Source organism: Gallus gallus, chromosome 6, assembly GCF_016699485.2.
Source record: "Gallus gallus isolate bGalGal1 chromosome 6, bGalGal1.mat.broiler.GRCg7b, whole genome shotgun sequence".
Taxonomy (NCBI): Eukaryota; Metazoa; Chordata; class Aves; order Galliformes; family Phasianidae; genus Gallus; species Gallus gallus.
In genome coordinates, this window is record NC_052537.1 from 30514002 (window position 1) to 30538705 (window position 24704).

Genomic DNA, 24704 nt, shown 5'->3' on the forward strand with positions numbered 1-24704 from the left:
TTAATAACTGCCCTGCTATATATCATACGTCTATACACTTTCTCACCATGATCTTCCTTTCAAAGCTTCATTTGACTTATCCCATATCCAAAAGTTTCTTGCCTGTGTATTGGTAAGCTCTGTGTGCTACAAGCAGCTGGAAGTTCACTCGTCACTGCAGGCTCAAGTAAAGGCTCCTTAAAATGAATGGGCATCTTCCCAAGCAGGCCACATTCTGCCCTTGCCACGTTCATGTAAACACAGAGCAAAAGCAAACAGCAGCTGGCTGCTGGCAGCAGTGGGACTTGGATCACATCCATAATGCTGCTTGAGACCTGATCCAGAGGCTGCAGGTGGAAGCTGGAAAAGTCCTGAAGTTAGACTGGCAAGTCATTGCTTCCCTGTGAACAGCCAGCCCTGCACTGCCCCGAGAAACCGAACAGTGAAACAACAGGCCCTAAAGAGGAATCATTTTTCACCACATCTTTCTGGGTGATGGTGATTTCCTAAGTCAACTACAAATGCTATTTATCTGCTGAGAATAGAGATGCCTACCTAGGCAGCTTTCAGACACCATCAGGAAGAGAACACATCCATGGAAGGTCAGAGAGAAGGGGCAGAGAAAGGGCTCATGCAGGGCTGAACTGGGGCTAATCTTCCTATCTTCAACCTGACGGACCAGCAGCCCTCATGCAGACAAGCAGCCTCTGTCCTGACTGCACCACTGAACGGGTTGCACTCATTTCTTGCCTTTTAGAAATAATCTTTAAGGACCACATGGCCCTGATGTTGGCACGCATCACATCAAGCCACTGCTCCAATGTAAACTGTGTGCTCCTTGTCAGACCCAAACTGAAAGCCATGCAGCATGCAGCACTGATTCCACATGCAGCCCACAAACAAGGCTCTGTGTAAACCATCATATTTATTTCACTATCCTTCCCCCATTCACCAGGCAAATTATCACATGTGTATTCAGTTTCAATAAGATAAAAAAAATTGCCTAATAAAATATTTACTCAGCCTTTGTCCCTGTAAGTGTAAACTCGTGTAATTACAGAGTACTCCAGAACCTGTGGCTATAAATCGCTAGAAATAAAATCCTCAGCACATTGATAGAATAAGGCTCCCACTTACTGTGAAAATGGAAAGCTAGTCCATGCCAAGCTGTTAGATTAACTTAATATGCTCCTACTCACGCTTCTTCTCTCTCATCAGTCTTTAGGGAAGGATGCTTATCTCTTCCCACTGCCTCATGACGGCTGTCATTGTGCCACTGTCATAGGCTGGAAAAGTGATGATTCCACCTTTCTCGCTGAAATCATTGTCTCTCTCAGCCAGCAGTGGCTCTTGTCACTGGCTGCCACAGGGGCTGAGGCCAGCGGTGCCTGGGACATGTCATTACCAGAATTAGGCACAGAGAGAAGATAAAGGGACTTCAGGTGCTGAGAGAGGCACAAACTGGGCAGCACAAGTGACGGGTGGTGGGAGCTTCAGGAATGTGAGCAAGGTCATACTTCAGGTAGCAAGGAGCTGTGTTTAATAAGGCAGTGGCTATGGATGCACTCAGAAAACTCAAAGCACGCCGGTAACAAGGCAGCTTTCATTATCTCAGCTACAAGTAAGTAGCTGATGGATATTAAAGCTCTCTAACCTGATCTACCTCGAGCAGCTTCCCACAGGAAATACTGTCAGCAGAAACACGGTGTGACAAAGCTGCTGTTTCCAGGAAAACATTTGTGAAACTTCAGGGCTGAACTTCTACAGGGAGTGGGAAACCTCTGCCGGAGGAGGCAGCTGGCAGAAGACAAACAGTTAGTGATAATCTGCTCGTTAGATGGGCAGACGAGAGGAGAGGCTATTATTTCTTCTTTTAACTAATGTTTACATTGGGACTTCAGTGCTGAGGGATCAGCGGAGAAAGCAGCACGAAGAATAACAGTATCTTTTGTACCTGTCACTTTAATATATGCCTGCTCCCACTTTGGCTCAGCACCAGAGTTTTTGAAACACAGTAGCTTCGAGCAGTAGGGAGTATATTTCGAAGGAACTTTTAATTAAGTCTGCCCTTGGGCTCTGGAGCAGAGAAAAGGTAGGGGCTCTGGTGGTGGCTTTTAAAGGGTTCCTCTATAAAGGCTTTTTCTTTTTCCCAGGCTATCAAAAAATAAAATAAAATAAAAAAGCAGGTAACCTCTCCATCTCAGCAGGTAACCTAACCCATCTGCCCCTGAAATAGCACAGTTCCGTAGGCTTTTTACTTCCCAAACTAATTAATTGAAAAAAAAAAAAGAAAGAAAAACCACTGCTTGGACACAAACCAGGAATCAACATCGCTGTTCAGCACCGTCACTCCAAGCCACAGCAGCAGGCAAATAGGTGACAGGAGAAAGCAGTGAACAAGGAAAGCGTGCTTTACTACCTGCCCTGCAGAAAGCCAAGGCAACTCAGAGAAAGTCCTCTGCAGAACTCAGCCAGTGACTCAAACCATCAGTTAGTCATGACCTCGGGCCCCCCTTTGAAAGCCAGTGGAATCTTCCTAAAGATAAATCCGCATGCTTGCTTTATCTCCTTAGAGTACCATAAAACACAGGCTTTCCTTAGCCAGTACTTTTTCCCTTTGAAAATATCCTGTTGAAGACATCCTCCCAACAAGGTCTGCTACCAGCTTCTCCAGGAGAGACCTGTCTGAGTAAGCTAGCTGTGCTAAAATAAGCTTTCTTTCCACATTTGGCAGATGTTGGCCTTGGAAATCATGGAGAGAACTTACTATTGCTATGGGGTGCTTTGTTCTGGCTGTCCAAGTTGTTTCATACTCTGCTGTATGAAAATAGGAAATGTGTTCTTCAGCTTCAGTACTCCTTCATTCTCTCTTTAATCAAGTTCTCTCTTACTTTCTCTTCACCTCATTGTCAGAATACAGCTCCTTCCCTTCTAAGCACAACCCCAGTGGACTCTAATCAGGCATGCTGCTCACCTTGCTCACTCCATGCCATGCCACACTGCCTGGCTCTCTATCCAGACCAACGTGCATTGTGCCATAAGAGGCCTTCCCATCACCAATTACCCATCTAGGTGGGTTTTGCTCTCTTCTTCCTAGCAGAGGAGAAGAGGGTTGAAAGCCTTGTTTCTGACCATGAGGTGTAAGAGTTTCCAGGCTGGTGAAACAAGGTTGCATCCCTGAGAGCAAGTTCAGTCTCGCTCTGCAAAAGCCGAGTAGATCTGCAGTTTCTCATGGCCTGCTCCACATTATGTCTCTGCTGGGAATAGTACACAGGAAGGGACCAGAGTTCTGCCCTGGGCTGTGGCACAGAGGGGAACATGGCCCCATGTAGTCATTTCACAGCTTTTTGCTTTAAAAAATTACTGCGGAGGCTGAAATAAGTGACTGAAGTGTTGATTTCCGTCCTGTTTCTGCTCAGCCTTAACAAAAAGCAAATAACCCCTTTGGGGAATTCTATTAAGGAAGGAAAACTAATTTTTTTTAAAAAGCCAGATTGGAAGACACTGGAGCAGCATTGACTTTCTGAGTCCATCAGACCTCAGTCTGTGGCTGAGGAACTCTGCTTCCAGCCTGTCTATAGGTGAGGTCTCTGCTCAGCATAATAGCAGAGCTGGCCCCAAGGAGGAATGTGCATGGAGCCTGCTGCATGCTGACACCCAAGGATGCTCCTGCATGTATCCCTGATGCAGACTACATTGGCTCTCACCCAGCACTCTTTAATATACACAAAACATAGATGCAGAGATGCTTGGGTGTAATTATACACAACATAGAGGGCCAATTCCCATATGGGGGCTGTTTGAACACTTTGATCCTTCTCACCCCTAAAGCTGGGCTTGGGAGGCCTGATGTGGAGATGAGGGTTGTGGGGGGAGGGGGAGCTCATGCTGCCGCCCACCCCTTTCAGCAAAGGCTACAGGGCTATGCCTGCATTTTCTCATTTCCCATGTGTGTTTGGGAACAGGCTCTCCCTTCACAGCTGGAAGCAAGTGGGGGGGCAGCACTGATGTCATCTCCAGCCAGCACAGGGCCTCTGTAAGGTACTTGGGCTGGGCCACAGCCGGGCTGCACCTCCAGCCTGAGCCTTCAAGCAAGTGGAGCAGAAAGTCTCTAGGGAGAAACCACAGTGCTCCTCAAGGCCTGTGCCTCACCTGTCCCCTATCCCACAGTCCTTCCTTATGTCTGACAACTTTGTTTGCATCGGTAATAGCACTGTAGGCACAGGGCTGGCAAGCAGATGCAACACTTCATTTTTTCCATGGTTTCCACCAGTCCCTGAGTGAAACTGTTCTATGAACTACAAACACTCTATATAGATACAGTTATTTCTTTTTATATTTCACTTCTGGAAAGGAAAAAAACAAACAAACAAAAAACCACATCCAGTTTGCAAAGACAGCTAGAAATGTAGCTCTACTTTACACGGCCTGGTGGGCTCTGGGTTCTGATTGCTCAGCCTGTTTGATTTCTGACTCGGCTGCTGAGCTGCGAGCAGCCCTGACCAAATCACTCGTCTGCTATTGACTCAGTTTCTTTTTTTCTCTCTCATTTGCTCACTCTATAAATCCCTCCACGAGAAAACCTCCATAAATCCTTCTTCTAACTGTTAGTTTGTACGTACAGACCAAAGAGTGAAAGATCTGGGCTGGAGTAACTATATGGAAGAAACCCTGCTAACATTATAAAACCAACCGGCTATGTTTCCAAAAGCAAACTACAGCACTTATTTGATCCCACTTTGTTCACCAGCTAAACCCAATCTGGAACACAAGCCAAACCTCTGGTCAGTTCACATCTGGACTTGCCAAAATGAGAGCTGGGGAGCCCCTATGCCTCTGCCTGATGCCCCAGGCTGCACCCACAAATTCCCACGGGTCCATGGGATGTTTACACACTTGGGCACATACCAGTTAAGTCCCCTGGAGCTGTTTTAGCAACGGGAGGGCAGAATAAACATGAGACAATAGCACCCTGCCTGCAGTTAGCAGTGCTAACCTCCCTGGTGCACACACCTTATGGTCAGTAAATCCCCATAGCAAAGCAGGTACTTCTAAACTCTTCCCTTGCATCCTACGTGGATGATGCTGAGTTTTATTTAAACATTTCCCTTATTTCTCAATCTTTTTCCAGGCTATTTGAGCCACACAAAAAAATGGCCAACAGACACAGCTGGGAAACACACTGCAGCACAAAGAAAAATAATAAGGATTGGGAGGAGTGTTGTTTTTTTTTTTTTTTCCTTTTCCCAAACTACAGAACAGTAATTGGGGCCTGCATTTATTTATTTATCTTTAAGCTCAAGTGGGACATGAACTCCTTAATGTTAGCTTGACTTATGGGAAAGAGAGGGCATTAGCATACTTATAAAAATTTACCTTGTTCTGAAACTGTAGACATGCTTCACCTTTTAATTTCATGATTAGTGTCATTTCATCATAGGGGAAAAGCCACATTTTCTATCCAGCGGCACAAAATGAATACAAATCAAACACATGCTTTCTGGAATTATTCACACAATGTTTTCAAAAATCGACATAGTTCAATAGTTGAGCAATAAATTTTCTTACTAATGAGACACTAAAAAATGTTTTTGATGTTACGCCCAGGGAGAACTAGTTATTGCAGATTTATAGGCAATCTGTGCAAAGACTGTCCTTTGCTTCCAATGAGTTTCTAATTTTGATTTGATGATATCCAGCTGCAGATATCTGGCCATGATATTATATAACTTGTGATATCACATCTCTACAGTACTTACTTCACCCTCAACGACTGGCCCTTCCACACACACTCTAGACTGCAACATCCCTTGGCTTCCCTGCGCAGACCCCTCCTCCACAAAGCATACGTAGTTACAGTAAGTGCATCTCATAACTCTCTGAATTACACAAGGCAACCTTAAATTTTGCTGAAAACATGGCTTTTCCAATCAGTTCCTCCTGTACTCTCTTTGTTGCTGGGAGATGTAGGGCAAAAGTAGGTGGAAATGCACTCAGCAATACACCAAAGGCCTTTCAGACAGAGTTTTTCCCCTTGTTCCAAGCACCTCTTCCAGCAGGGAAGCCTATCAGCCTTACCACATAGAGTCAGGCACCACATCAAGAGTTGGAGTTGCTGAAACCCACCCTACACACAGGGAGACTTGAGGGCTGCCATTAAATCCTGCCACTGGGACCTGAGCTACACCTATGGCTTTCATAGTAGCATCCATACATGAATTCTCAAACCAGTAGGCTGCATGAAGGTAACCACTTCTACCACCATTACAGCAACAAGGAGCCTGAGGGGCAAGGTTTCTCAAGTTGACCAAGGAGTATTTTGCCCTCTTAGCAAAGGCAGAGCACCGCGTTACCGCCAGTGGCTCACTGTAGAAGTTGGTTCCCATGACTGCACCGGATCCCATCAACGACAAGTACAGATCTCCCCTGGGGACATTTTTAATGTGAAACAAACTGAGCGGTGCTGTATTGATACTGCTGGCAGGCCCCCTTCCATCGGAAATGAGGGAATGTGGTATCTCTCAGAGGGTAATAACAAGGCTCCTTGCCTGGATACAAGAACGATGAGTGCTTCAGAAGTGCTGATGATTAAGGCCCATGTTTAGGACGTTTGGGAAAAGCGGTCTCCAGAACGAAACAGCCATCAGCCAGTTCTCTCTGCCGCTCGCCTGCCTTCCACCCACATGGCTGCCTTGTGGGCAGCCTGCAGGCAGGCTCTGTGATCACGTCTGGCAGCCGGCTCCTGCGCCATGTGTGCCTCAACACGCAGGGGCTGCCTGGGTCTCCATGTGCTCCTGCTTGGCCACGCCGTGCCTTGCAGCCCTACTGCCTGCACCCTGCAGCCTGGTGCTTTGGGCCCTCCTCAGCCAACAGCACAGGCACATCTGCATCCCTTGGTCGGGTTGGTGCTTCATGAGGTTAACACGCAACCATCTCAACAGATGAAGATTAACTTTTTTCCCCCCCTTTTCTTTATAGAGAGTTTGCAGCTCATACTGTAACTGAAAAGCATGGCTTCTGGCATGATGCAGTAAGACAGTGGTGTATTGAGCTGAGCAACTGCAAACAGAACTCTGTGCAGCTATTTTTGGTTAAATAAACATTTCTAGCTTCCAGAAAATGGGAAGTCTGTGGCCATCATAATTATATTAAATTAATTGATAATTCACAAATTTACAAGTCAGCTATTCCTCCAACGTGCTGCTGGAAGCACACCCATAGCAAGCAAAACAAGTGCCTTTAGCAGGGACTCCTCTGTGAATTGGCTAGAGCCATCACCCCTCGTTCCTCGCATGTCTTGTATATGTATAGTTCCATCTAAGTCATGTCTCTGAACAACATAGAAGTACTACAGAAAGTTAAAAGTTCACAGAAGCACATTCGGAATGACATCTTATTCCCAGCTTTCAGTAAGCACATTATATATTGAAGAGTTGCCATTTATTTTTTCCTCATGACCCAGGCTTTTGGTCTCCTCCTCCTCATATGCACCTTCTAGTCACATTTCCATCTCCACATTCATAGCTAATACAAATTATTTCAATAGCACTTCACAAACATACACAGAAAAGGCAGCCAGATGTCCTACTTGCATTTCAGAAAGGCAAAGAAGTGTCAGAATTAAATCTGGATTGCTGTGATGATGCCAAAAATAGTTTCTGCACTCACTCTGTGTCTGTGAAGATGGATCCCAAGGCCAAACACAGAAATTAGCTTCCATATCAACATTTTACTGTCACTTTCATCGCCACGCCAATAGATTAGTTAAAATAACATCGTTTACTGGCATGGAGCGTTATTGCAAACAGATGTCATTGTTAGGATAAAGACAAGTTCTTCTATTTCATCCAGAAACTTATTCATGGAAATTTTGATTTTTCCTCATTGAAACTACAAACATTTTTCAGTCTTTGAATCTTTCACCCTCCAAAAACACTTCAGGGTGTGTTTTGTGGGGTTTTTATTTGTCCCCTTTTCCATTAAAGCAGAAATCAACCTTTTGCTTGACAAGGCAGAATTTGGGTAGATATTTCCAGTTAAAGATTTTTCTCCAATGACAGACAAATGTTAATGGGAAAAATATCCCCGAACAGCTCTAATTTCCTGTGTATCTTTCATAATTGTAACTAATCGCATACTGCTTCCTTCAGCTTTTCTTTGTCTGGGCCTGAATAACTCTAGTCTCAAATATATTCATATTCTTCCATACGTCTATTCGCTGAGCTGCCTTCTCTGTGCTATTCAAATCAAACTGGACATACTATTGATCATGACTGATTTTTGCTGCCCTCCTATATTATTAAGGGAGTATGGATAATGGACGCACATTTTACTGCATTCTCTAGAAGTGAATATGAAATGCTATAACAAACTGACTGGCCACCAGAATACAGCAGCTCAGAAGGGATGGAGTAATAGTGCACCCCACAGAAGCCTGAAATCTTCGTCCCATAGGATAAAGAACTTTCAAGGGTCTACTTTTTGTTTATTCAATCTACTTACAATGTATTAAATGCTAAATACTACACCATAATACGTTCTATGCATCATTAAGAAATAACTATAAAAAAACATCCCCCCCCCAAAGGAAAAGAAGTATAGTGGCAAATTTGCATTCTTTCTCATTCTGTTCCAGAGAAGACGGCAACAAATAAGGTCTTGTTTAGCAACTGCTTTCATGTAATACGTTGACTCACTTCTGCTCTCCGCTTCTATTTATTTCATGTACTCTGCCTAATAGGATCTATATAACTCCTATGTGAAAGCTGCAACATGTTCTCGAGCTCTAGTGATGAGATGGAAATTCTCAGCATTTCACAAAGGCCCTGGACTCCACCCCTACTTGAATCAATGGGAAATTTCCTTAGACCTCAGTAATGGAGGATGAGGCACTAAAATCAAGATCCTTTGGGAAAAAAATGCCCTACTAGAACCCATAGTTAAAACCCAGCAACTCAGTCTTTCACATACTCTTGAGCCCTCATAGGATATGGGAGAATTGACACTGGCAAAAAAAGACCTTTTCAGTATAAGGTAAACGTTAAGATGATAGAAAATTAGAAGCCTTTACATGAACAACCCTACCTAGGGCAAACACTGACTCAGCTGGTTGCTGGAACATCCTGACCTGAACCTGAAGAACAGAAAAATCATAGAGCAGCAATGAAGGGCCCTGTGGCAGTGAATCTACATCCCCCAGAGCACGTGAAGCATACAGGCACCCCGGTACCACGGTGAGCATCAGTTTCCAAATCAGCCTGAGTACAAGGGCTCTTCCTGCAGTAAGTGCCTCAGGACATCAGCTGCCACACTGATGCTGGCTCTCTCTGCAGGATGCCTTTTTCAGGATCATACCATATGTAAAGCTGTAATGCTATAATGTGATGGAAAGTATAGCAATAATAGCAGAGTGACACAATCCTAGGCTGCAGCAAATGAGAACAAACTCAAACACCACAGCAGGAAAAGAGCTGCTTACCTTTGGAAGGCCTTGGGTAGATAGGGACATCCAGCAAGATAACTTTGTCTCCACTGCCAACCTTTAAATGAGGTCTGGGAAGGGGTGGATCCTGGCTCCCCAGCCCTTCTGGTCACTCAGCTGCATTGCATGCACCTGAGGTCCTCTGGGTTGGCCCTGCCTTCCCACCAGGTGCTCAATCACTGCTTCAAGCCACAACTTAGCATTTCCACTACACCATAACACTGCAAATGTCCATTATATCTTGAACGGGCTGTTGCAGAACCAGCATTTGCTCATATCCCAACTTGTGGTTGTGTGCTGTATTGCCTTAATGGGTAAAAATCTTTACATCTTCTATAAATGCCTTCAGGGAGAACTGCTATGTCTCACCACTCAGAGCTGAGAAAAGAGCAAGAATTAGTTACTGATGGAGGAGGAGCCCAGAGAAATTCTAGCCAGAATTTCTCTATTATGCATTTGCCTTGACTGTAATTATGCTTCAGAATAATTTCTGTGTCAATCTTCTGCTTCCAAATATAAATGTCACTTCTCTTACCCAGGTTCAAAACAAACTGTCAGTTTGAAATAGCTTCTAACACGCTAATAATGAAATACCATTTTACCCCCACTGAGAATAAAATGCTAGCACTAATCATACCATTCTAAAGGGCTTATAAATCAATAAACTGAGAGGCAGTGAATGAACAAAATGCTGATTGAAATCACGAGCACATCAAGTATCTGCAGATAATCAGTGTCACATGTTTAGAAGGAAAAAAGAGAAATAATTTTCCCTAAACATGTGGATACACACAGTGCCTGGCTAGATCTTATTCTCACAACATGGTTTGATTACCTCACCGAGGTAGATGAAAGCACAACTAAATGCTAGAAAAATCAGAGCAGTAGATCACTTTACGATGTGACATTCATAACCCAGAGTGATACAACTTCATAATAAACTGTCTCCAGTAGCTAGGACTTTTCCTGTGCCTATTTTCTCTCTTCACTGCTGAGATGTCACCCTGTATCCTTTGATGGTGAGCAGTTCTGGTGCAGGTTCTGGGGCTGACAGCTGTGCCATCTGGTCAATGGAGTGGCCGTGAGATGATGCCAATACCTCACTGGGGCTGTTCCCACCACACAGCTCAGATTCAGTTCCTCGTCAACCCAACCACATCCCACCCCACAGCATGGGGATTTTGGGGCATGAGACTCTCCCCCCACATCCAATGTGTCCTGCAGTTTCCCACTGCTTCTCTCCCTGCAGCATACGTGTTATGGCTCTTGGCCACGTGCAGACTTCTGTGAGCAGCTCCAGGCAGGTGACTACCTCTGGTAGTATCTTGTATAACATAATTGCTTGGTGTTGGCAGCTATGGTATCGTTGTTAGCTGTGTACAAAACAGAACTTAAAAGTTCCTCCCTGGGTGAGTCACGTTCCTCCCCATCCCACAGACACTAAGAGACCTTTGTAAGTATACTGCTGGGAAAATACATTCTCAAACATGCTATTGCCTTTTATCAGTGTTTCATGCAACTGCTGTTACAGAACTGCCATCCCACCTGGGGATGTCCTCAAAGCTCCACTGTATGAAACACTGATAAGTATTTCAGTTACTGAGTCTCCCTGGCACCACGAAAGCATCCCAGTGCCTAATCTCAAGTGCAGCCACCCTGGCAATGCAAGCCTCTGTATTCAGGTGTAAATCCTTTATGGAAAACCCTCCTTGAGGAAGGAATTGCACTTTGTCAACCAGGTGCTGGCCACCAAGTCACAGCACATCAGTCCTACCTTTGTCACTTCACAAGGAAGCTCTCTGTCTATAAGTGATAAGATCACACTTGCCACCTATCAGCCTTTGGACAAGTGCTGTTTCCCAGGGCCCAAAGGAATTGTTATGTGGCTCTACAGCACTTCAGAGCTCACCTAGGTAGCAAGTCCTATCCCTCTCATTGCTGGAAGGGAGCAAATAAGGAATCCCTAGTATGTTGGAAGAGACATGCTTGGATTTTTTAACAAATCTTGAAGTCTTCATGCAAAGGCTGGCGCTGGATGTACAGAAACAACGCTAAATGCAAAACACCAACAGATGATCTCTTTCATTTGATGCAAACTGTGACGCCAACAGATTTCAGTAATTTCCTGAGTGACAGTAAGAACAGCTCTTACTTACTGTCAGCTCCAAATTATTTCCTCATATACTTTTTGAGTCTTCCATAGATAGATTGCGTTACTCATTGAATCCACTTCAAGAGAAAAGCTTGTGTAATGCATCAAGAATCCTTTATAACTTCTTACTGTGAATCTCAATGCAACGTAATATAGACGAACAGAAAAGAAGATGCTGGGAATTTATGACAGAACTTTTAATTGTAGATCTAGGAATAAATAAAGATAGAATTTTCTTCCAAGACAATTGTACATTCAGGCAATGAATATTGTCTTTTTTTCCCATACTTAATGTTAATAGAGCTGATTTTTTTTGTATTAGCCCAAGTATTTTAAGGACTTACAGTCAGCATTCAACAATGAATCCCTGTTTTAATAAACTTGCTTTTCTGAATAGGTAAATGGATTATCTGATAAGGAATCATGAAAACTTTTGCAAATGTCTGCTGATGAACTTGTTAATAAAACATCAAACAGTGTTCTATCTGTGTGAGAACTGCAGAAGTAAACGCATCCAGCCATGTTATGGGATTTAGGCACTAATCTTCAAACAGTATTGAGAAGCCCAACTACCGCTGGAACCCAGTACAAATTTAACCTGGTTCTTAGGAACGGGGTATTCAGCAACTCAGAGTAACACCACAGAGTTTTAGAAATTTTGCCTGCAGCTACACCAAGGCTCAGGAAGCTCCAGCTCCAACCTCTGTAGCAGGATGTTAAAGGTCTGCTCAGCTCTTGTTCATCACCATTGATTGCAGTCAATGGAGGCTCTGATTCCTTCAAACTCAATCACAGAATGGCCTGGGTTGAAAAGGACCACAATGATCACCTGGTTTCAACCCCCCTGCTATGTGCAGGGTCACCAACCAGCAGACCAGACTGCCCAGAGCCACATCCAGCCTGGCCTTGAATGCCTCCAGGGATGGGGCATCCACAGCCTCCTTGGGCAACCTGTTCAGTGCATCACCACCCTCTGGGTGAAAAACTTCCTCCTAATATCCAACCTAAACCTCCTCTGTTTCAGTTTAAGACCATTCCCTCTTGTCCTATCAGTATCCATCCTTGTAAACAGATGTTAAATTGACTGGGATGTCAACTGCAAATTTCACAGTAGGTGTGCATATTGTGTAAGCACAGGCACACTCAGCAGAAGTCCAAAGACTATCACAGAGAGCAGGACAGCACGGGTTGTTCATTACCACGTTAATACTGAGAGGATTAGACTATTCATTTGTTACATGCTGGAAAACAGTAAAATTGACCATTAACTTGGAAACAATCTTGTAGAATCTCTCCTACTCAACATTCACCACAAACATCCCGTATTGTCAAATATGAGAGACTGGATTAAATGCCTATCGCTGAGAGCTTGAGGATGGCACTCCACTTAAACAATCTTTGAGCTCTACTTTAAACAAGCTAAAAAGAATAATGAAGTAACCTGGCTCGAAATACCATTTATTTGTAGAATGGAGCACTCCCTCTCTCCCTTAGCAAAAAAAAAAAGCAAACCAAGGGGTGAGTAACTCCTGGCACTTTGGTGCAGCTCCTCCTTTCTGAAGCTTCTACTGACATCTGCTGGAGACAGATTATAAGCGTCATACATTTCTTGGATGCTCATTTTAAATTCAGTGTCAAAAAAGCACAGGAGGGATTTAGGCACTATGTACATCACCCCTCCATTTAATCTATGAGGTAAATTCTATGCCTGTAACAGTAAAAAGCTGTCATTATCTACAAAGCTTGTCTGCTTTCATCTCTGAGTTTACAGAATAAACCCAGCTTTATATGAAAAATAGACCCAGATTACAGCCACGTATACACCCTGTATCCACAGCCCAAGAAAAACTGGATGTGTAAAATGGAGAGGCGGAATTTGGAGCTCAGTTCTGTTCCAAATGAAGAGGGGTCTGGAGTAGTGCAGGGAGGAAGGTTGGTCTGCCCTGCTGCCCCCAGCAAGGTAGAGGAAGAGCAGGAGCTGACAGTTGTGGGCAGATTTCCTTTGTCTTATACAACAGCCCCACACAGAAGCAGAAGTAGCAGTGAGGTCAGCAGGTCCAGCTCTGAGTGCCCTTGCATCCTGGCAGGCAGATAATGCTGGGGAACACTGCACACATCTGTTGTCACTGCCAAGGTCACTCAGTGCAGCACTGTTATAGTCAGCTATTGGCTTACAGACAGACTAATGGTTCAGACTGGTTTCCAACAGCTGCATTCACAGAACTCTGAGAAAGGACAATTAAAGCCACATGAATGAAGGTGGGTCCAATGAGAACAGCACGGATACATAAATGTGCTCTGCTCTAACCTACAGACAGCTTGGGGGGGAAATCTGCTTGGCCTGCAGGTCATGAAGCAGCCAACTGCTCTCTGCAAAGTCTTGGTACAGCCCATGACATAGTGCAGCACAGAGCACAGGGTTGTGTGACCCTAAAATACAGGCATGATCCTAAAGAAGTGCAAACTAGAAAAAGCATCACAAGTGAAGTTGATGATTAAAGTAGCTGATTTGTGATGGTGTAACACTTTCATTTTCTGATTGGGCATGATGTAAAGCAAGCCACCGGTAGATCTGAACCTTCAGCTTCACGTTAATAATGTTAATACCTTTGTAACAACTCAGAAGCGAGACGTGTCTGATTGCAAACACCTCTCCTGTGGTTATCTCATGTTGTTTAAGTCACAGCACCAGGTTCTTAGCTACAGCCTCAGGCTGCAAGGTACTCTAGAGGTCTGTACACTTTTTACTCCACACATCTGGACTTTCTGATATGAATAGAAGTGAAGATTCAGAGGTCAAATCCTCATTTTGTATATACAAAATTGACTTGTACATTGGCCAGAACTTGATCGAGTTCTGGCCAACGGGGGTCAGGTATGGTATGGTGTTTTATTGCTACTTGCTTGCTTTCTGGTTTTTGTTATTTTTGTTGGTGTTTTTCTTTTCTTCTGGCAGAAGATAAGGAAAAATAGGATCCCTTATTAGCTTTTTAGATTCATCCTTCATTACCACTCTGCTCATGTCACGTTAACTCCATTGGGTCACGCAGCCGACGTCCCACTGGCCGCAGCCAGAAGGTGGCAGTGGAAGAGCACCGTTAAATGGCCCCCGTGCATTGAACACACGGGGCGGGGAAAAGATTACTTGGGGTGACACAACCGTAGACAGCCGCATTTTAGATAATTTTAGGAGATTTTTTTTCTGCCACGGAGTGACAAAATGCTGTAATGGTTAAGAAAACTTATTTGTTTTCTGTAAAACCAAGAGGAAAAAAAGCTCTTAAAGAGTCGTCACAAAAGACTGTTTTGAGACAGCTGTAATCACTTCAATTACTCAAACGGGTAATTGAATTTCAACACCTGAATTTCAGGCCCATTTTAGCAGCCTGAAAGCATAAACGGCTGCACTAAAAGCAAACATGTCAGGTTTTTCCTAGCACTGAGTTTTAGGTCTGTGTTTGTGAATGTAGCCCTCATTTCTCTGCCCTTGCTGTTAGGAAAGCCCAGAAAAACCTTCCATAGGAAAAGTCACAAGCCATGCCCGTGCTGCTCCTGCAATCAAGCTGCAAGAAAAGCCAACACTGGGGGGGGGGGGAAATGCAACAGCTGTTCTGCGCTGCCCCTTGATGAATGTTTGTCTTATTCTCTACAGAAGAGGGCAGCATCTGATCATAAAGAAACAATGATATTTCATGTTTTTGAAAGATAGCTGGCTTTGCTTTCCTCCCCTGTGCAATGTTGTTCCTAAAAAAAAAATATATCCCTTCAATGTGAAGAGGAAATTCATCAGCACAAATTAAGAAGTAAAAAAGAGAAAGGCCAAGACACTCAGTGTCTTATTTTGTATTTCTGAACAAAAAGCTGAAGGGTGGACAATGGCTGATGTAAGGAGCAGTGACAGAGCATGGGGATCTCTCTGCAGAAGCACAAAAGGAGATGTCAGCACACTGAAGGAGTTCCAAAGTTTTCACGCTGCCTGAGCCTGATGGATTTATCCCAGGAACCCAAACAAGGGGATGGCAGAAATAACGTCAGAACCCCTCATGGTTATCTAAGGAAAGTCAGGGAGTACCAATAAGCATCAGAAGGTTGGAAAAGGGCAAGCGTATTCAGTTTCTAAGAAAGGAAGGAAAAGATTAATCAGGGATTTATATATCAGTCAGCTTACCTTCAAATGCCAGAAAAACCCTGGAATGAATAAAATCTTTGTGAGTACATGAAAGGAAACAAGGAAGTGATTAAGAGTCAGAATGGATTTGTCAACCACAAATCCTCTCAGAGCAAACTCATTTCTTTTTTATGAATCAGTTGAAGGCCTGGATAGACAGAAAACAACAGACATCATCTGATGTCACGGAGTTGCTGTTGATACAATTGCTAAAGACCTTCTCATTCAAAAGGTAGAAACATAAGTTCCAATTAAGTTGCTGATATGGCATCAGTCAAATAGACTGAACAAACCCACGGCACTAAGCAAAATGTAGCTGTTATCAGTGGCTCGTAGTCAAAGTCATGTAATTAACTGTTGTAACACAATGGAAACCACAGCAATGACAGCAGAGGAGCCAAGTCCAAGGCAACATCCACAGATACAGAAACAAAGGAAAGAAGCTGCTTACCTTTAGAAGTCTTCAGGTACACAGGGATCTCCAGTGAAATAGCCTTACCTCCACTGCCAACCCTTAAATGAGGTCTGGGAAGGGGTGGATCCTGGCTCCAGTCCTTCTGGTCAGTCAGCTGCATTGCATGCACCTGAGCTCCCCTGGGTTGGCCCTGCCTTCCCACCAGCTGCTTAATCACTGCTTCAAGCCATGACTTAGCATTTCCACTACAACTGTTATGCAGCTGGCTATGTTCAAAATGTTTTTAGAACAACCTGCTAGATGCAGCTGGAATCTATCCTGTTAAACCTCTACAAAACACTAAGATGGAAGAGATGCAAGTATATTAATGACAGGACTAGAAATTCTAACAAGCTAGACAAACTGGAGAAATGGTATGAAAACACTGGGTGAGCCCTTACAGATCCAAGCAGATGTATGTACAGTAGGTGGGAGTGATAAAATGCAAAAAAACAGGGTGGAAAAAAATAATAGAAACTCCAGAAATTCAAGTTTATGGGAAATCATAAGCTAAACATGATCCAATGTTTCTCTGTGCTGTCACCACATGTAGGTAATCCTCACTGTCACACACATTGCTGTTTTCTGAACAAAACTCATGATGTCTGCTTACAGTGAAGTGACATTCACACAGCACAGCACTCAAAAGCATTTCAGCCAGTGTACAATGGTCCATTTCCTAACATCATGCACTTCCACAGGGCAATTAAGCAAAATTGCTTATGTGCTGTGAGAACAAACCTTGCTGGAAGGGACTGCAATAAAGGAAGAACCCATCTCTAATGGCACTCATTTCCCAAAACCTGAAATTGCTAATTGGCCATCTGCAATCAAAAGGTTTGACACATTTTAAAGAACCTTTTCCTACAATTGGCCACTCCTGAGCCTTCCCTTGGAGCTGCAGATGAAGCAAATGCAATAGCCATTGATTCAGCACTTTTAAAAACCCCTTAGCACAAGCACAAGAAAGCATAAACTTCTGCCATAGCTTTTGAGAGGTAACCTTTGCTAGCCAACATTTCTAGGTTTTGGCATTGTTCTCTCTTATTCTAGATCTGTCTGCGAGGCAGAGAGGCCAAATGCCAGAACAGTATCCATTCTGCAGGAAATGAGAGGTTGATCTACAAAGATAAATGCTTGAGCCCTTGAATAGTTCCCTGTTTGTTCCCTCTGGAATAGTCCCTAGGAGATGCTCTGAATTAGCAAGCAGTCAACTGGCACTGGTTATTGTTATCTACTGCACCCACAGATGTAAAAACCCCAGTTCCTCCCCCTGGCTCCTTTCATCTCAATAGAAGCTGTGACTTTTACAAGGAAAGGATTCTAGGTTCCAAACTACTTCTATAAACCTTTGTTTGTATGGTGTAATAAATCAAAGGCAGAAATAGCCTACAGGGTTCCTTGCTACACTGCACACTGTGAGCAAATTATTTACTTTCCAGGGGACCATTAATTAGTATTGATTTGTCTTCTTGCTCAGACAGTTCACAGGCATATGGACAGAAGGCTGCGTGCCAGCTCATACAGCATCCAGAGCCTGTTGTTTTCACCCTGCAGCTTTTCACACAGGTTGAAAAGATTTGCAAGATTTGAAGACACACTGAAGCTAAGGTGATCTTCACATCACCTGTTTTAAGCATCTAGTGAAAGGAAATAGATGAGAAGTGAGGGGCAAATCACTGGCACGTGTTGCCCGGAGAGGTGGTCAGTGTGATGTCCCTAGAAACACCCAAGGTCAGCCTCTGAGCACCTGGTTGAGCTGCTCCCTGCTCATTTCAGAGGAGCTGTGATGACCACAGCTTGCCACCAGCAGCCCATCATTCTTGCTTTCATTGCACTGCCTGAATAGGAAGCGTAAGGAATGGTCCTGGGGCTGTACTGAGCTGCTGATCAGTGGCACAAACTCTACAGTAAAAGCCAGTTAGGTAGGAACAAGTCTGGCTCTGTACTGATTGCACTGATCCATCATCCCCCATCCTCTAGGCAGCCCCAGGATCAGCAGGCATCTAAAAATTGGCTGTCAGTACCTTCTGCACAGAGACAGCAATTATAATTAGGAGATCAAGTTTCTTAGAAAGAACATGACAGCTTAGGAACAGCACTTTGCTACTCAGGTAGAAGCAGGAGGTCTACAATTAAGTGGAAACTTGATTCCTTCATTGCTGCCTCCTCCCCCACCCCAGTATTTTTATTTTTTATTTCTTTGCAAGTTTTCAGTATATCTATTTTCTTAACAGATTAGGAGAGTTCCTTCTATTTCAATAGGTTTCTTTCTTAGTGTCATCTTTATAAGCATCCTTTTGCGTACATGGATTTTATCTGTCTTCATATACCCACTAAGAATGCAATCCTGTAAAACACGTCTTTTACAAAGCTGGAACTCCCTACAAAGCATTCCCATAACACCCAGCCTTCAGCAGCACTGCTGGCATCTTCTATGGGATTGCTGCATGCCCTATTAAAGGCTGCTGCGTGGGGCAGGGGGTGAGGGGTTTGTTGGAGGGTGAATGGGAGGATATAATGTTCTTCAGAGGGTGAGTTCTAGCAGAGAGGGTAGAAAGGTGTTGGTGGGGTGGGGAATAGTGATTATTATTATTTATTTATTTTAATTTTGAAAGAATTAGGGAGAAAACAACTGATCAGCAGGTTCCAGGGAGGCAAACTTCATGTGAGACTCCAGAGGGTATCTAGTCATTTTCTTACATGGTATAGTGCTGAATATTGAAATGAAGGCAATTTGGTATTAGCTCCAGTGGAGCTTGATCCACTGGCTAGTTCTGATTTAGAGCACTTGCTTCAGCTCTGGGTTAGGATGATGGTTATCTCTGCTTATGCTCTGCTTTGTTGCATGTGCCTTGTGGATTATAGTCCTGTGTTGGCTGTGGCTTTCAGGAGGACCTGTCTCCAGGCTTGGGCATTGGGAAAGCCTCTTGGAAAGTGTCTGCTTAAATCTGACATGAAGGCTCCTAACCTCGGTGGGGCTGGAACACAGTTTCTTGGGTACCTGGGAGCAGCACACAGTGTGACTCCATGCAATCACTGAGGCATAACAAGTGTTTTTTTCCCTTTTGTTCAGATAGTTCTAACCAGATATTCTTCAAAAGGAGATATTCAAAGCTTGCCACATCACAGTGCTTAAGTGCTGTGAATCACAGAGGGGTTATGTCTTCCTATCAGCCTGCTCTCCGCTTCTCAAATGTGATACAACCCACATTAATTGCTTATCCCACCCTGCTGCTTATCCTGAACTAAGTGAAACTGTTTCTCTGTGGTGGATTCTCATATTGCTAATTAACACTTAGTGGTAAATATACATGTGGGGTTGAGATTCAGTGAATAATAAGTATCTGTTGGATGCTCATCCACGAGTGTAAGAGATTAGCATGCACCTGCATAGCTAGGCTCTGCTGTATTTAGTTGTGAGCAATGTCTTGCTTGCTGCGTTACAGCAGTTCTGGTTAGGGTGATTTAAAGCAGCAGTATCTAGCTCAGGAGGAAAGAATATTTTTTGAAAGAGTATTGCTCTCCCTGGAAACGTGTGTGCTCTGGGACTGCCAAGACCAAATGTAGAAGGCAGAAATTTCAGGTCACAAGAGCTGTAGTTTCACAGAAAACACCTCTAGCTATCCAGAGATGAAACACACTACTTCAAAGCTTCTAGCGCTCCTCTGTCATCTCTTCTGGTTTTAAAAATGTTTAGTTGCTGTAAATGGGTCAATAGCAAGAGTTTCTATTTACACTGCTTGTTGTTTTCTATCCTCTGGTGATGCTGTGAATGTTAAATTAAAATCTTGTGGCTAGGCACCTCAAAACTCAGTCTGGAGCTATTATCTACAGCAGAAAATCAGAGAGGCTTGGTTTAGTCTTTGGACTACAACAAATAAAAGGCAGTGTGAACACAGCTCCCGCTCAGAGCTTTCTTGCACAAAGAGCTTAGGCTTTATGTAATTAAATTAATCAAAATAATGAATCAAACTGCACATTTTTTTTTATCAAATATATAAGACTTAGTGTAATCTGAAGGGCTTGCTAGGATTTTAAATAGGTGAATTGCAAGGTTTGATGTAGCTCTAGATGACATCAAGCTTTCTCCAGTCTCAATATTTGAATGCAAATAGCCTTCTAAATCCGTACTCTCCCTTCAGCCTCTATTCACTGGTGTCGAAACTCATAAGACCATCCTTGTACCAGTTTGGCCTTCCTCCAACCCACCTTCTACCTCTGGTTTTGAACACCTCGCATTTTGACTGCAAGCAAAAATGTTTGCTGAACTGCCCCTATTTCCACCACAGCTAGTTCTGCAAATTGGGCTGTTTTTGTTGAACATGAGGTTGCTGGTAAAACTGGTCAAGCTCTTTTTTTTTTTGCCACTGAAAATCCCATGCTTTTTTGTCCTGTCCTCAAATCTGTGCTTCTCTGATCACTCAGCAAACCTGTAATGACCTAGAAAGCTATCAAATGTTTTAATGTTTGACCCGTGGAAGTGAAATACCTTCTACCCCTTTTACAGGTGACCTAATCCCCAGGAATTGTGGTATTTCAAGAACAGTTGATTCTTTAATGTTGACTGATTCCTTTAATGTATATTGTTTTGCTTTGTTTCACTTGATAATACATTTCACACGTCTAGAAAAGCTATTTAACCCAGGCCCAATAGTTACTGTGTTATTTCTGTTCAAATTCTTACAAAGCAGATCTGAGCTAAACCCACAAATAAGACTTAAACTTATTAAGCCCATTTGGCTCAATGCATAGGAGCACAAACAGCATAACAGAAAGGCTGTTTGTACTGTGCACTGGGAGAAGATTTCACCCAAAATGTTGAATGCTAATGTGCAGAATAAGTTGTTCACTGAACTGAGCCCACTGACAGCTGTCGCTGAGGATGAAAGTGAAGATGTGGTTTCAAAGTTGATCACTGAGCCTGGATGCAGGGAGATGTCTCTGTATGAGAATTAATAGCCCAGAACTCAAGCAGAATACTTGGGGGAAAAAGGGTAAATCATCTCAGTAAGCAACTACAAGACACATTTTGAGTTCATAACCACACTCCTCCAACAATTTAGAGACTTCAGGATGTGGGCGGTCTGACTTTTAATTCCTCTTCTGAAGTCTGACCTGTCTTTCATGTGTTCATCTTACCCTCATCAACAGCACATACAGGTAGTGCCATTTGAAACTGCTCCATGGGAAAACTTACTTCTTGATTTTGCAATAAAGGAACAATTTTACGAACTGTGAGAACATGAAGACACCACGTCATTTTTTTTTATGAAAAGGATTTGAACAGCGCTTTTCACAATGTCTCAGAAACAAAGAAAACCATTTTTAGAATCACAGAATCATTAAGGTTGGAAAAGGCCACTAAGATCATCTAGTCTAACCGCCAACCCATCTCCACCATGCCCGCTAGCCAGGTCCCGCAGTGCCACATCTATGCATTTCCTGAACACCCTCAGGAACTCGGTAGGCACGGCAAGACTGGGCTCTCCAAGAGTCTCCCTGCATGTTGTTGGTGATGTTGCTAGAACTTGGTTTGGCCCTCGGTGGTTTGCATTTCATCTGTCCTCAGTTTGTAGCAATCTACCAAGACAAAGCACTATCAAGCCAATTTGTCATTAATTGTGACTGACAGCAATTGCAAGGGTTGTACTACAGGCTTTAGCAAATAAACATTGTTTTATACAACAGACGTGAATACATGTTTTAATGAAGAGGTGATTCATAATGAAAATATTATTGACTTTGTTAAGATTAAGCAGGTCTGCCATATGCTGCGTCTAGTCCTTCAGATGGCTTCAAATTTATTTTTAATTTCTCTAAGTTATGCATATTAACAGATGCTGAATTTTAAACGGATCTAATAATTGAGAGGAAATCGTTCCAAAGCCGAATGATGAGGGTTTTTCTTCTTAATGATTCAAAATAAGTTGTATAAATAGTTACTCAGAAAGTAATTTTTAATTAGCAGTGTAGCTTATAAATAGCTCTTTCACATGGCATTTGGATTGCTTTCGTCTCAATGCTGCCAGATCTGTATGCAATTTCCACAGGCGCCATTGTACGTTGGTACGTTGTACTGTGCGCCATTGCTGAGGGGTACGTTGGTTGAACACTCAGAACTTCAGCCCAACTTTTCAGCCATTTTTATAAAAGATTCTTTCCCAAATACATTCCCCCCACAACTCATCCATCTCCAGACCAAATGCAAGCAGTTCTGGGGTTGTGCATATATACCTGACTTACCTTTATTTAGACTTGTCATATTGCTGAGGGATGCAAGGAGCCATGCAGTAAGGCTGCTGAGCTGAGCTGGCCCACTGCAAGTGATGGACCATGCTCACCAGAAAGCTTGAGTAGTTCTTTCTACACTCAAGCAGAAATGCAGCCCCTGGCTTGTTTCAGATGTAACCTTTGGATGATTGTTTTTTGCTTGAGTGCAAAAAATACTCATTTTTCTCTTTTTTTTTTTCTTTTTGCCTCTGCAATCCCTAGAAAGACGTGCTGCACAGTGCAGCGCACTGCTTCTCTGTTACCTCCCAAATGCAGCTGGTTAGACAAACTGGAGAAGTAGGATGTGCTATAACCTTTGACCATGAGCCAAAGCTGCTATTTTGTTCCACTGCCACATGTCCTCTAGAGAGTTCACCTCTCTTACTGTGGGCATGATGGGGGCAACTGAACACAGCTCCCTGTGGCTAAGAAGCCACAGAGAGAGCAGGGCCACTTCAGATAGGTGCAAGCCCTCCTGTTGCCCAGCATCACATCACCAGCTGCTGCCAGATGTGATCCCGACACTGGAATCCCCAGCTGTGCAGAACTAGTCCTCAGCACCACGCACATCACCAGAGCCAAAACCCCTCCTGCTGCTGTGAGACACAGGGTGCCATTGTAGCAACCTATCTGGAAACCAACAGTTGTAGTTGGCGAAGAGGGTAATGTTGCTGCTCCTTTGCAAAGAACCAAGCTGCTCCCCACAGCCCCGCTCAATGCTGAGTGTCACCAGCGCCAAATGGAAATGTAGGAATTGTAAGAAATGTAGATGTTGGAATTAGAGCCGTCTCCTCCCGCTCTTTTGTGTTTCCTGCAGAGGAAAAAATAAAGAATAAAAGAGAAAGTTACAACTTAATGGTGTTAATAAACATAAACAAGATGCAAAGAATGCAAAACCCAGTCAGCTGCCGATAATGGTGATCCTAAATTGGTTTCTGGAAGGCTCCAGACACAAAGCAGGGAGCTCCTGAGTGCCTGTTTTATTATTTATATCAATTACTAAGTTAATTAACTTAACTTGACAAAGCAGGCTGCTGAAAGACAAAGCAAGCAACACCAGGCAAGAAAGCCAACCCTACCAGCTCCTTGTCAAAGAGATCCCAGAGAGGCACAACTCCCAGTGATGGCTATTTTAGCTTCATGCCCTCAACACCTTGCTTTCTGGATATTTCATCAGCACTTTGTAAGGAGACAGCCTGGTGGACTCATCGCTAGTCGTAAGCCATTTAATCCATCCCCTGCTGATGGCACCGTCCCCACGGTGGAGAGCACTTAGATCTCATTTCCTTCCCTGGGTAGAACCAAAGCAGTGCTTCCTAACTTCAGACAGCTACCAGGATCTGAATATCCTGGAGGCTCTTGTCTATATTTTTTGTTATTGTTTTGGGTTGTTGTTTTTTTTCAGTTGATCGATGTGTTCAAAAGGCTGGAGGTGGAATGGGAGAACAGGGGGCAGAGAAACACGTACAAAACAGGGTTGAACTAAGCCTTGTGAAATAAACCATCTGGTCACATCTACTTGGTAGGAATGTCCTCATTTGTAGCTTTTCAGATGGAGACTCTGGAGGTAAACATTTGAGTTATATAGTTCTTCATGCAGAAATGCACACAATTTCTGTCCGTGCTCTTCTCATCTGGTGGGCAGATTGATGGATGTGCTGTGCAGTGCTGTCCAATTTGGCACTTTTTCCCAGCTGCAGGTGTACTGTTTTCTGCTTTTATCTGTACCCTGCATTCTCTTAGTCTTCTAATTATAGATCACCATTGCCAGCTCAACAAGCAAGATTCACTCAATTAAAACTACACAGAGCATCTGTTGTTCAGCTGGTATGAAAAATGTCAGCTTTCCCCATCTCTCTCAGCTGAGAGGCATTCACTGTGGTTCTGTATGGCAGGGCCCGCCTCTGTCCATCCCAGGTAATTTGCCATTCCCCAGATACACCCCCTGAACTTGATACAAATATAGCTCTCATTGTTTTCTTCATCCAGGTACAAGGAATGAACTTAAATCAATGCACCTCACAGACATTTTAGTCTTTGGTGACGGCTCTGGAGGTCTGTGAGAGACCAACTCTACCTGACCCTGAGGTTTAACTGTCGTTTTGCTCTTAGGGCTTGATTTAGGATGAGAAGTAATGGCCAGGGGAAGTTCAGGATGGATACTAGGAAACATTTCTTCTCAGAAGGAGTGGTAGTG

The 24704-nt window shown here is 43.6% G+C and overlaps 1 protein-coding gene and 1 long non-coding RNA gene across 4 annotated transcripts in view; one reads left to right on the forward strand and one right to left on the reverse strand.

Moving 5' to 3' along the window:
* LOC121111176 overlaps positions 1-24704 on the forward strand; it is a 104007-nt gene that overhangs the window by 75057 nt on the left and 4246 nt on the right. The gene's annotated exons all lie outside the window — the stretch shown is intronic.
* Positions 16367-24704, reverse strand: part of PRLHR (prolactin releasing hormone receptor) — a 66444-nt gene continuing 58106 nt past the window's right edge. For all 3 annotated transcript variants that reach the window (XM_046942970.1, XM_046942969.1, XM_025151643.3), the window contains one exon: positions 16367-23318. The gene's annotated coding sequence lies outside the window, so the exon portion shown is untranslated. The remainder of the gene's footprint in view (positions 23319-24704) is intronic.